The 11,972-nt window shown below is 35.9% G+C and overlaps 2 long non-coding RNA genes across 2 annotated transcripts; both read left to right on the top strand.

Annotated features, from left to right (window-relative positions):
* The first annotated feature begins 2,520 nt into the window (after positions 1-2,520).
* Positions 2,521-2,940, top strand: LOC116169495. Its single transcript, XR_004144969.1, has 2 exons — positions 2,521-2,619; positions 2,686-2,940. It is a non-coding gene; the product is annotated as an uncharacterized LOC116169495 (long non-coding RNA).
* A 7,443-nt stretch (positions 2,941-10,383) lies between these two features.
* On the top strand, positions 10,384-10,810 carry LOC116169497. The gene is made up of 2 exons (XR_004144971.1): positions 10,384-10,544; positions 10,613-10,810. It is a non-coding gene; the product is annotated as an uncharacterized LOC116169497 (long non-coding RNA).
* The last annotated feature ends 1,162 nt before the right edge of the window (positions 10,811-11,972 follow it).

The following is an 11,972-nucleotide window of genomic DNA, read 5'->3' on the forward strand; positions in this document are numbered from 1 at the left end:
TAGGAGGGCTATGTTTTGTAGAAATTAATTCCTTTTCGTAACGAAAGTTTCGTTTGAGACCTTTCATTAAAGTACCATGAAAGGATAAAACTAGTTTCACCCCCCCCCCCCTCCCACGTAGTTTGATAAGAGGAGGAGAAAGAAGGTCAGTAGTTGGTAGAAAAAACGGTTCCTTCTTGGACCCCTAGAAGTAGTTTCAAAACGGTAGAAGTGGGTCCGAAGGACGGGCGGACAAAACGAAAACAATAGCACATTGTTTTAATTCTTTAAAAAATGCGCTAAAAAATGTGCTTTGTTTGCGTTTTTGTCCGTCCGTCCGTCCAGACCCACTTCTGCCGTTTTGAAATACTTCTAAGGGGAATGGGGTCTTAGAGTCCTGAAATTTGCTTTAGGTAGCCTATACTTTTGAAGGTGGCCAGACGGCCATCAAATTCCCTGCTAAAAGGGTGCCCCCCACGAATTATTTCTTTGAGATGCTGGTTTTGAAAGTAAAACCGTGCATAAACTTTTACATACGACAACCATTTGGTATTCAAATTTTGGCATTACGGCATGTTTAAGTGGTGCCCAAAAAAATTTAAACTTCGAGGGGGGGGGGGGGGGTAAAGTAAATACATTTCCATCCTTCATGGTATTTTAAATGAAGGTTCTTCATTCGAAATGTTTACAAACTATAACTTTCCCGCTTTTTTCGAGATAGTTTTACTTCTACCAAACCATATCCCTCCTCCTCGACCTATTATTCGTGATTGGGTACTCACAAAGGGCGATTGAGACGTCTGCAAGAAATATATCCATTGGTGATGTCAAAACAAAAGTTTATTCGGTGTTAAAATCGCTTTGTCTGCACAAGAGTTGTGCACAATTATACTTGTATTTTTCCTGGGCTCATTTTTGAGACCTTATCTCTCTCTATTGGAAAAAAGTGTTGTATCCCTTAACTTTCTACTAACGTAGTTTTTTTTGGGCCAATCCTTCAAACCAGCGAAAAAGGACCACGGCTTTCGCGACGAACTTTGGAGAGCCCAGCGCGCAGGTAAGCCGCTTTTAGAGCAAATTTCGCTACCTACATCAGGTACCACTTGTTAATCGTACATCATTTTGGCACGTTCCGACGTAAATACCTGGCCGCTATTGTGTTGTGTATATTTTAAGCTGGCTGAGCACATGGACCGCTCAAATAAAAGTTGCTACTTGAAAACACCACCTATCAAGAGAAAACCTCCAAACCAGAAATTTAGTTTTCCGGTCTTACGCATTGTCAAAACAAATTGTTTGCGACCTGCCAACATAGGATACGGGACGTCAGTGGCGTAACAAGACAGCTCGGGGCCTCGGGGCAAATGGTCCTCGGGGCCCCCTATAAGTACTAGGCACGCATTAAAGTTTTTAATAAGAATCGTTTAAATAAAATCACCTTAAAACAGTCATTTTTTTAATCTATACTTCTTATTAATTGCAAAATATAAAATCGGAACATACTAAACGTTTAATTTTTGAAATAATAATTACATACATATTTGACGAGCCTAAGTTATATAGAAAATCTAAAAGTCTCTTTTTCTAGCCTTTGCATTTGCAAATCCTTGATTACTTGGGTCAGATCCATTTCCGACGCGATTTTAGATGCAATTGAAAGAAATGCTAGATTGATAAATCTTTTCTGACCTATTTGAGATCTTCGATAATTTTTTATGATTTTCAACTTACTGAACGATCGCTCGAGACTTGCCACAGTTACAGGTAATGTCAAGAATAATAAAAAGTCGTGAACATCTGAATAAAATCACTCTCGAGAATCCCATATTGTTTGATGATTAGTTCGAAAAATTCGTTCGTTGACATTGTGCTAGTCAAATCACTAAAATGAGGCATGGCACACATTTTTATATTTTGTATACTACACATCGTTTTCTACGTGTGGCTGGCACCTTTCGGGTTGCGGGGCCCCCGTGATTGCGGGGCCTCGGGGCATTGCCCCGAACTGCCCGATGGTAGTTACGCCACTGCTTTGTATCATTACCCAGATGAGTTTGAAAATAATCATTATTCAAAATTCCAAAAAAGAAGTACGATTGCTACAATCTACGACCGAAAACTATTAAAGACTGAAATGTGAGTTGATTGTGGTATCTAAGAATTTGAAAATGAGTTTCAGTTGTGAAAGGGTATCAAGAGTTCAAATTAAAAGCACTAATTAAGTTTCTGAAACTTAATTATTTTGATTCATCGTGCGCATTCATAATTTGAAACCTAAAAATTAATTTTTTGAAAATACAAATTTTTCCGACACATTTCGATTGCGCATGCGTGTTTAATCTCAAATAGTAAAATGGAAACAGCGCAATTTTGAAAAATGATCGAATTCGAATTTTTTTAAATTTTCCATTGCATGATTATTTGAAATACGAACCACGTCTGATTTGTTATCCTAGTACATTTGATTATTCGGGGTAGATTAACAAAATTTTGCTTATCTGCGTATTTCGTTGTGGTTGCCGAAATCATATAAAAGGAGTAAGGCTGCTTGTTTCTACTAAATCATTCCTACATTCACAATGAAGGTCCTACTGTTCGTTATTGTCGCCATGGCTGCAGTTTTCTGGTCTCCAGTTGCTGGTAAATATTGATTAACTTTGCTATGGTGTGTTTGAATTTTTTTGTTACTTTCATTTCATTTTACAGCCCAATTTTGCGAAGCTCCATATTCATGTGTAAACCTCTGCGTGTTCGGTGCCGGTCCTGGAATCTGCCCGTCTGGACAGACCTGCTGCGGATTGGGATTAGGAGGAAAATAAAGTAGTCGGTCCATCTACGCGGCCCTTCCACTACATTGTTGTCTATTGCGTAACACGTTACATATGGCCTTTTGAGTTAAACATTCTAAACATAAAATAAAGAAAAATCAAAATAAAGAATGCAAGCCTAAGTTAATTGTTATTTCTGTATGTTTTTTGTCCATGTACACGATAAACTAGTTTAAAAACAGCTTTGAGCTTGATGGTATTGAAATATCGATGTTTTCAACCACTACATCATCACTATTAGAGCAAGATCCCAGGACCCCCAAACTGAATTATAGAGACAAAACGTATGAGGTATTATATTGTAAATTACCAATAATTTTCGTCATTGTTCGGTAATCTATGACATCGCAACTTCTATGGAACATTCCCTATCGTTTCCTAAGACCTTTCAAATTCTGGAGTTTTCAAATTGGAACTTTCAGAAACAAATTCAAATCGTAAATTCGCATTTCCAGAATTTGCAGGAAACACAATTAACCTGTCTAAATCATGTTTGTTTTTGAATTATTTCATCTTGGAAGAGTTGATTGCTGTAGGCTCGCCTCAAACAAAAATTAAAATCGCCCGGTTCTGCCGCCCTAATCAGTTAATTAAGGTAATTTGATAACGAAACCTTATTTTTTCTATAAATTATGTAACCATAACAATTTCCGTTTTTGTAATAATTATGCCCGAGGGATTAAGGGAATGATGAACCACATCCCATATCGTTATCCTTGACGGAAATTAATAATTTTGCTTATCCCCTTTTTAGCGCATTTTTTAAGAATTAAAAAGAATGTGCTATTGTTTGCGTTTTGTCCGTCCGTCTGTCCGGACCCACTTCTGCCGTTTTGAACTACTTCTAGGGGAATGGTCCTAGAGTCCTGAAATTGTTTGTAGTAGATAGCCTATACCTTGAAATTTCGTTGTCTAAAGGCCCCCCCCCCCCACGAATTATTTTCTGAGATGCTGTTTTTGAAAGTAAAACGTGCATAACTTTTACATACGACAACCAAATTGGTCTCAGATTTTGCATACGCGTGCCTTTAGTGGTGCCAAATTCAGTTCAGTTCTACCCTTCATGGTATTCTAATGAGAGGTCTCATCGCAATAAATTGATTTGTACAAACTATAACTTTCCCGTGCGACTCTTTTTCGAGATCAGTGAACGACGGGGCCTGCGGGGGGTGGGCTCTTAGCGTAATCGGGTATATTCCCTTATACTACCTCAAGAACGGATTGTCGGAAGAGGGTACTCATCAAAGGCGATTGAGACGTCTGCAAGAAATATATTCATTGGTGATGTCAAAACAAAAGCTATTTCGGTAAAAAAAAATGCGCTTTATCTGCATAAGAGTTGTACACAATTTATACTTGTTTATATCTTCCAGCAAAGATTTAGGGATGAGTTGTTGACATTAGGGATACGGTATTTGTTGGAATCTCAGCCATTGGCACGAGGGCGCTTTTTTTCGTTTTACACTGTTAATTGTAGTTCCTGTTGCGAAGTATTCAAAAGGCATAACACTCTCACAGTCCCAAAAAATGGTCGCCATTAACTTTCTGTTTTTGAAGTTTTGGAGGTGGGCGTTTTGCATTGATTACTGGTTTACAGGATGGTGGGTCGTCCGTCTAGAGTCTAGACCCCCATCGAAATTGTTTCGACTAATATTTTACTTGAAAATAAAATGGGTCTTTAGTACCGTACACCTGGGTTATTCTATTGCGAATAATTTTTGAAATATATACTTCTTTAGTGAGGAACTATGGTTCGTCGATAGTAAGGACGTTCAAATTCCATTTTTCTTTCCAAGATAATTAATTTAAAATATTGGTTTTGCTTATAAAAAGTAGTACCATTGAATAATTATTATTCAATGGTAGTACTTATAAAAAATGCAATCACGTGCTAAATTTGATCCTTATCTTTAATTCATCTTTACCACATAATAAATTCCGGGTACATTCTCCTGTTCAAAATACATACTGTCAGGAAAAGTTCAAATGAACTGTAATTAATAGGTAACAAAGTGGATATGATTAAGGCTAATTTATTTAACGAACACAACAAACTTTATTGTTATTGAAAACTGAAGGCAACTTTTCGTCAACACTTGGATTACAATACTGATACCGTAGTGCTCTACAAATTGATTATTTATTTTATAAAAATTGTCTTTTCTCAACATATACACTTCTCTGAATGCTAAACCAAGTTTAAATCAAACCAAAGGAAATATCTCACGGAAATTAAATTTGAGTTTTAATGTCAGTTTATTTAATCCCGTGTTTTATTTGAACAGAGGTCCTCCGATTCGAAAATGTTCCCTCGCGTAAATTTGATCACTTTTAGCCTTGCTACGAATCAGGCTGGCAGTCCGTTTAATCTTTCTCCTTTTTGCGTAAAGTCGTTAACTAGTACTTTGCCACACATTCGACTTCGTTTAATTGTTTCCCAACGACGTAATCGAAGTTAAAAAAACAGCGCCACTATGTTAACAAACAATAAACTTGCACAATCTAACCGCGAAAAATATTTGCAATTATGAAAAATAAAAATCGTACTAATTCTTTGAACGTCTCGCCTCGTCTGCCTAAAACCCCCTTTACAACTCTCACTAGTTTTATATCTCGAAAAGGCACCCTTTTTTCAAAATGCACCCGTTGTTATCTCGTATTTCCAGACATACTCTTGTTCACTTTCGCTATAAAGCGGTATTATGTGTAAAGCTTCCATGTTAAACAAAATACAAATTAAGAACAAAATCTTTGAAACGACAAAGCGGCCATCGGTTACAACCTTCGTCCATTACCCGAATACGAATATGTCAAGGATTGATTGAATCCACTAAAGGTGAATTGAAAAGACCTACATTTAAACAAGCACTCATGGCAGTGGTTGAAGGTTATTTCGCATGTACACGACTTCATTCGTTTACAAAAACCAAAGAGAACGGCGCCAACTGTTTTAATTCTAAAACAAATTTTGCAAATGGGTTTTAGATGCTCCGAGATTTAAAGTTGGTTCGCAATTTTGTTCTTTAACGTTTTGTCGGCTGTCAGGTTACACTGGTATCTAAAGGCTTGGATTTTTCGTAGAGATTCATGAGTGAACAGTTTTACTAGTACCTAATGGCTTTGTCCAATTGAAAGTGACTGAAAAGGCACAAAATCAGTTTTTGAGATATAGGACTATTAAAAAAACAGATTTGCTTTTATATAAATCTTAGACACCAAATATTTACTTATTATGGCTATAAGATCTCCTTTTATAGTGCAAGTTCAGTGTTGGTCTTACGGAAGGTAGCGTTGCCAAATGTGTTGTTGTCTGACAAACGACCCGGGTTGGAGAAACCTAGGAGCAACAATGGGAGGTACGGTTAAGTATCGATAATTAATCAATATCTATCTCAAGAAAAGAAGCAATTTACCTGCAATTTCATTAAAAGTTACTAATTTTGCTCCCACTGGTCGCAGAACTCTCTTTGTTTTTGGCCGATTTCTGCACGCACTGCTTGAATTTTTAATCGGTTTTCCTTAATTTCTTCTCTAATTTCTTATCTTGCCTTCTCTTGGTCATGTTTAATCTTATTCTCTAATTGAACCTGTTTCTTTCTGAATTCTTGACGCACTTCTTCTATTTTCTTCTGCATTTTATCTTGGCCTTGGATAAGTATCGCCATCATGTTAGTCAATTGCCGCATTTCAGTTTGTGTCTGACCGGTTTGTTGTTGCGTCACGTTGTCTGGCCCTCATTATTGCTTCTTCACTTGCTCGGGGTTGTTCCTGTTGTGTCACACCCTCCTAAGTTTTGTTCTTGAATTTCCAAGCTTCCAAAGATATCTTGATTTTCTTACGAATACATTATGTTTTCAGTTTAACCTTCCTGAATTGATGATGTAGTTTTTTTTCTTGAATTAATTTTCTTTAAGGATTCTTGAAACCAGTAAATTTAAACATTCTGAAACCTCTTCTATAAAATATTTACTCCATCACTGGTGGAAATAACTTAAATCCTAACTTCGGCGATTACTCTTTCGTATTCCCAATCAATGGAACAAAATAATTCAAATCCTCTGTTTGGATTCGTCTCTTATCAATAAATGCAATACCCAATCTGTCTCATACAAAGTCTCGTAGGTCAATTTCTTTAGGAATATCAAAATTACTTCAAACAAAATTATTATGCAAATTCCTGAAAATAATCGACCACTATTTTATACAAATCAAAATAATTAAAATGCGACAGTATCAAAAACTCAGTTTGGGCATTAAATAATATACAGTGCTATTTATTAAGAAGTAGACATAGGGATTTATGTATATTATTTGTCCCTATGCCTACTTTCAAAATACATAGTCTCTTCTGAAGGGCGCATATAGACATTCAAAATAACTTTTTAAAACAAGTAAACAGCTGGCTGTTTTATTAATTAGTTTGAATGTTGTTGCTTTGACTTAACAGAAAATAAATATGTTACACTTCTTAAACTGTTACCGACACTATAATAATAATAATAATAATAAATAGCGTTGGCTATTGTGCCCATCAATACCTATGTTGGTAAGTATGAAATGCACGTGTTTTTTTTTTGTTTTGTTTAAGGACCCTACATAACACTGCACCAGACACAGATACTAATCGTTACTTGATTTTAATCCGTGCGATTAGTTAACCAGGCTAGACCTGAGTTCTCACAAGAAACACCGACCATAATAATAATAATATTAGTTAACCAGGCTAGACCTGAGTTCTCACAAGAAACACCGACCATAATAATATTTATTTCATGCATAGTTAACAAAAGAAACTTACATTCGTCAAAACAATGGAAAAATCTAAAATATTATACATGCTTAATAATTACATGGAAAAGTTTTCATATCGCCCTTCCTTGTAATTGGTCTGCACATTTTAATGGCAAAAGCACTATGATTTACAGTAGGTAATACACTTCACTGAAGTTGATAAACACATTGTCAATGCAATTATTGTTTCTTGTAGGAAAAGTTATTGTTTCTACAAAACCAAAAGAAGCCCTTAAATTACACAGTATTTTTGCATTAGGATCTTGTGTATGGAACTTAACGTTGAAATCGCCTGAATACTAATTGATATTCAAATTAATTAATCGTGGTTTTCTTACTACCTTTTAGGAGATGTGAAATACAATATACGACATATGGTGACAAAATCCCTTATCAGTTATTACTGCTATGACAGTCTATTTAGCATTATCTGCAACTTTTTCATGGCCCTTTGATCTATAAACGACTTTAAGTTAAGCACCACATCGTAGTTATGATGTCCGTTTCCATCCTCATAAGTAAATGATAATTTGATGTAACAACGTATTGAGGCTTTTTCGTGGTATACATAAATAAATTATGTACTTAGCCATCATAATTTTCGTTTTAATATTAAGGCTGGCGGATTTAAGGATCTCATATCGATCTTTGGAGGTAATTAAAAAAATTTCCTTATCCCCTTGTTTCTGTGCTATTGGTGAAGATAGCAGAATCCCATAAAAGGAGCGGTGCTCCTTGATTCCATTAAGTCCCCCATCATTTATCCACCATGAAGTTCGTATTGCTGGTCATCGTCACAATGGTTGCCGTTTTCTGGTCTCCAGTAACCGGTATATATCAGGTTCTGTTATTGTATTTAAATACAATGGTTCTACCATATTTAGATTTCGGTCAACTGTCTTAATTCCCTTTCAATTTACAGCCCAAACGTGCGCATTACCATATTTATGCTTAAACCTTTGCATACTCGGTGCCGGCCCTGGAATCTGCCCTCCTGGACAGACCTGTTGCGGACTTGGACTAGGAGGAAAGTAAGCGAACATGGAAGTCTTTTAATCGGCCATTTATAACATGAAGTAATCTATGTACCTATACCTACTATTGCTGTCATATTATATATGCTCCCTATGGATTTTAGAGGCAAATAGTTAAATTGTTAACAATAAAGTGCAATTTATGAAACTATTGTTATTTATCTGATTTGGTACGTCTTCTTATATGTAACCAAAGAATACCTTACTCTTTGGTGTAACTGTAACTATACTATTTTTGTTAATTTTATCAGCTTGGTAAGAGATTTATGTTATACCTACCTTTAATTATGATTAGGATTTGGAAGTTGACCTATATATGCCACAAGTAATAAGCCTATTGAAAATGGGTCAAATCCAATGACCCTTCGGGGTCACGCCTCTCTGTCTCTGCCAAACGCTTGAATCTATTTAGTTCAAACTTTGCAAAATTGGTCTGTATGCCACATGTAATAAGCGTATTCAAAATGGGTCAAATCCAATGACCCCATGGGGTCACGCTTCTCTGTCCCTGCCAAACGCTCGGTTGAAACTTTGCACAGCAGACTTATATGCCACATGTAACAAGTCTATTGAAAATGGGTCAAATACAATGACTCCTTGGGGTCACACCGAGGTGCTCTGCCGCTTTTTTAAACGCTCTTTATGGGTTTATTATTAAATGCCGTGATATCACGTTTTTCTAATTTTTCTAGTAATTCCGCCGCCTTTTCGTAAATTTGATGGTATATCAATATAGTATAAAGGCATACCGCAAATAATCTTGTAATTAGCTAGCAATAAAGTGTATTAAATGCTTACTGATCCCTCAAAATAGCGGTCATAAACTAAATTGGTACAAGCGTAGTTTCTAACATATGACCGTCGTCATATGACAGCCTTACCAAATAGTTGACGCAACTGTTTAATTTTACAACATGCTTCAATAACCATTGGCTGCTAAGTCAAAAAAATCCAATGAAAAGTTGGGGATAAGTTGTTGACATTAGGGACATATTTATTGGAATCTCGGCGGTTGGTTTTTAGTCTCCAGTTGACTATTAAAAACCTCTGAAGTCAAAAAAGCGAGCTGTTGTTTTGGTATCATACTGCAATTGAGTGGATTACCAACAACATTTCTTTTCAGTAAAGTTAATAAAAAACGATCGACCTCAGTAATCGATACCACAATTATTAGGCCAGATCATTTCCAAAAAAAAAGAGAAATATCGGACAAGCATAGAAAAATCGACTAAGACCCATAAGTCGATACTTAATCATGTTATGTAACTTCAAATGATTTATGGGTCCTAAAATTCAAGATACTCAAACCCCACCCTTTACTTTTTTAAAAGATTTCTAGATGAAATTTGGCTTACAAAAATGTCAAAAGTTGTGTTAGACGCGATCGAGCAAAGGAGTGATTGGCAGAGAGTGCTATTGGCGGAATTTACTAAATTATTTTTCAAACATTTTGGATTCACTTGGAGATGCTACCCACGTTCTCAGCGTGTCATCAACTTTAGTGTGACAAATTTTCGAGCAAATGCAGGAGGTGATCCGAAATTAATTATACTATGCACGAGGTATTTTTTATCAAATGCATTTTTAAACTCTTATTTGCGGTAACTTTTCCATAAATAAATTAATTATGTATGTAACGAACAAGTTCCGTTTCACTATAACAAATAACTGCAGTGTTACTTACAAATGGCGAACCGCATAAGATTTGTTATCCAAACGGCTATGATTAATTAGAAGTAAACGTACACAAATTAAGCTTAAAGTGATTAACTAAGCTTAAAGTGATTAACTAAGGAATATAAAAGAAATACCTGGAATGGTTCTTGCTAAGTCAATCTGAAACCAGTCACAATGAAGTTCCTAGTATTCGTTATTGTCGCCTTAGTGGCAGTTTTCTGGTCTCCAGTGGCCGGTAAGTATGAAATTACTTTATTTTTGGTTAATCGTCGAAATCGGCATTAATCCCAACCAATGTTGTAGCACAATTTTGCGAACCACCATACTCGTGTGTGAACCTCTGCGTGCTTGGTGCCGGACCTGGGATCTGCCCAAGCGGACAGACCTGCTGCAGTCTGGGATTAGGAGGAAAGTAATAGACACAGGGCCATTGCTATATAAGTTTGTCACCGAATGGCTTATTGAGTCAAACAGTCAAAAAATAAAGTGCAGTATATAAAATGCCTTTCATTATTTTATTTTTATTATTTTTTATTGTTCCGCTATCTCTAATAAAACAAAATGAGTCCAGTCGCATTTAGTGCGACTTAGGTACTTTTTGCGCACTGCACTAACCGGGTGTGTTATCTTACATTCCGGGATAAAAATAACTTCTTCGAACATAATACTAGATGATAAATTGGCACGTTAACGATACAATATAAATTTTTTACATATACCTAAATTTCCTCTAAACCAGATGTAAAAAGCAATTACTTTAAAGTAAAATGGAAACCATAAAAGCGCAAAAGTTACTTTTTGGTTCACTGTAAAATGTATAATCTTGCCATCCTGAAAAATGTACTTTCGATGCAACAACTTTCGGTGTACAAAGCCGGTAGTACTTTTTTTTATTAATTGAGAAAATGTGTTGGGCGGGGTTGTTCCTCCACCGGAAACTATTTTTTATAAAAACGATAATAGCCCAACACTTTCGTTTTGTTGCACTGTTGTTGCACCTTTTGGAGGTGCATTTAGCATACGGGAGACAAAACATTCAGTTGGTCCCTCGAGTCGCTTCCATAAACGCTCCTGACGTAGTACATAAAATGATGACAAATATTCAGGTGGTTGGAGAAACAGTAGGTAATTCGCTACATGTGGTAAAAGGGTTCTGGATTATTTTGTAATTGTATTGATATGAATACAAAGCAATGATTGAACATTCCAGAATTCCTTAAAAAAGAAAACATGGTCCTTATGAGGAAGTTATAATTTATTTTTAATTCAAACATGTTATCTGTGGTATTATTGTCCTTGTTGATTAGTAGTTCAATTAGCGGAAATTCTAGTTTTTGCGTAATTTTCAGTAACCAAACTTCTTTTTGGACTGTTTTCGGATAAGGAGTTACAATTAGAGTCTTTACGGTTAGAGGATTTTAACCAAATTTACTGCTCTCCCGGTCTTCGGTATTTAAACCGTCGCATGGAGCTCTAGGGACCTTCAAAATTTTACGATATTTCACGTCTATCACCTAAATTTAAAATGAGATTGGTGAAGTACATCTGATTCGTTATCTTAGCGGAATTGCTTATTTGGAAGTAATTAACAAAAAATTGTTTATCTGCGTGTTTTGAGGTGGTTGCCCAAAGATAACAGGACCATATAAAATAAGTAACGCGA

This window comes from Photinus pyralis, unplaced genomic scaffold (assembly GCF_008802855.1).
Source record: "Photinus pyralis isolate 1611_PpyrPB1 unplaced genomic scaffold, Ppyr1.3 Ppyr1.4_LG4, whole genome shotgun sequence".
In the NCBI taxonomy this organism is placed as follows: Eukaryota; Metazoa; Arthropoda; class Insecta; order Coleoptera; family Lampyridae; genus Photinus; species Photinus pyralis.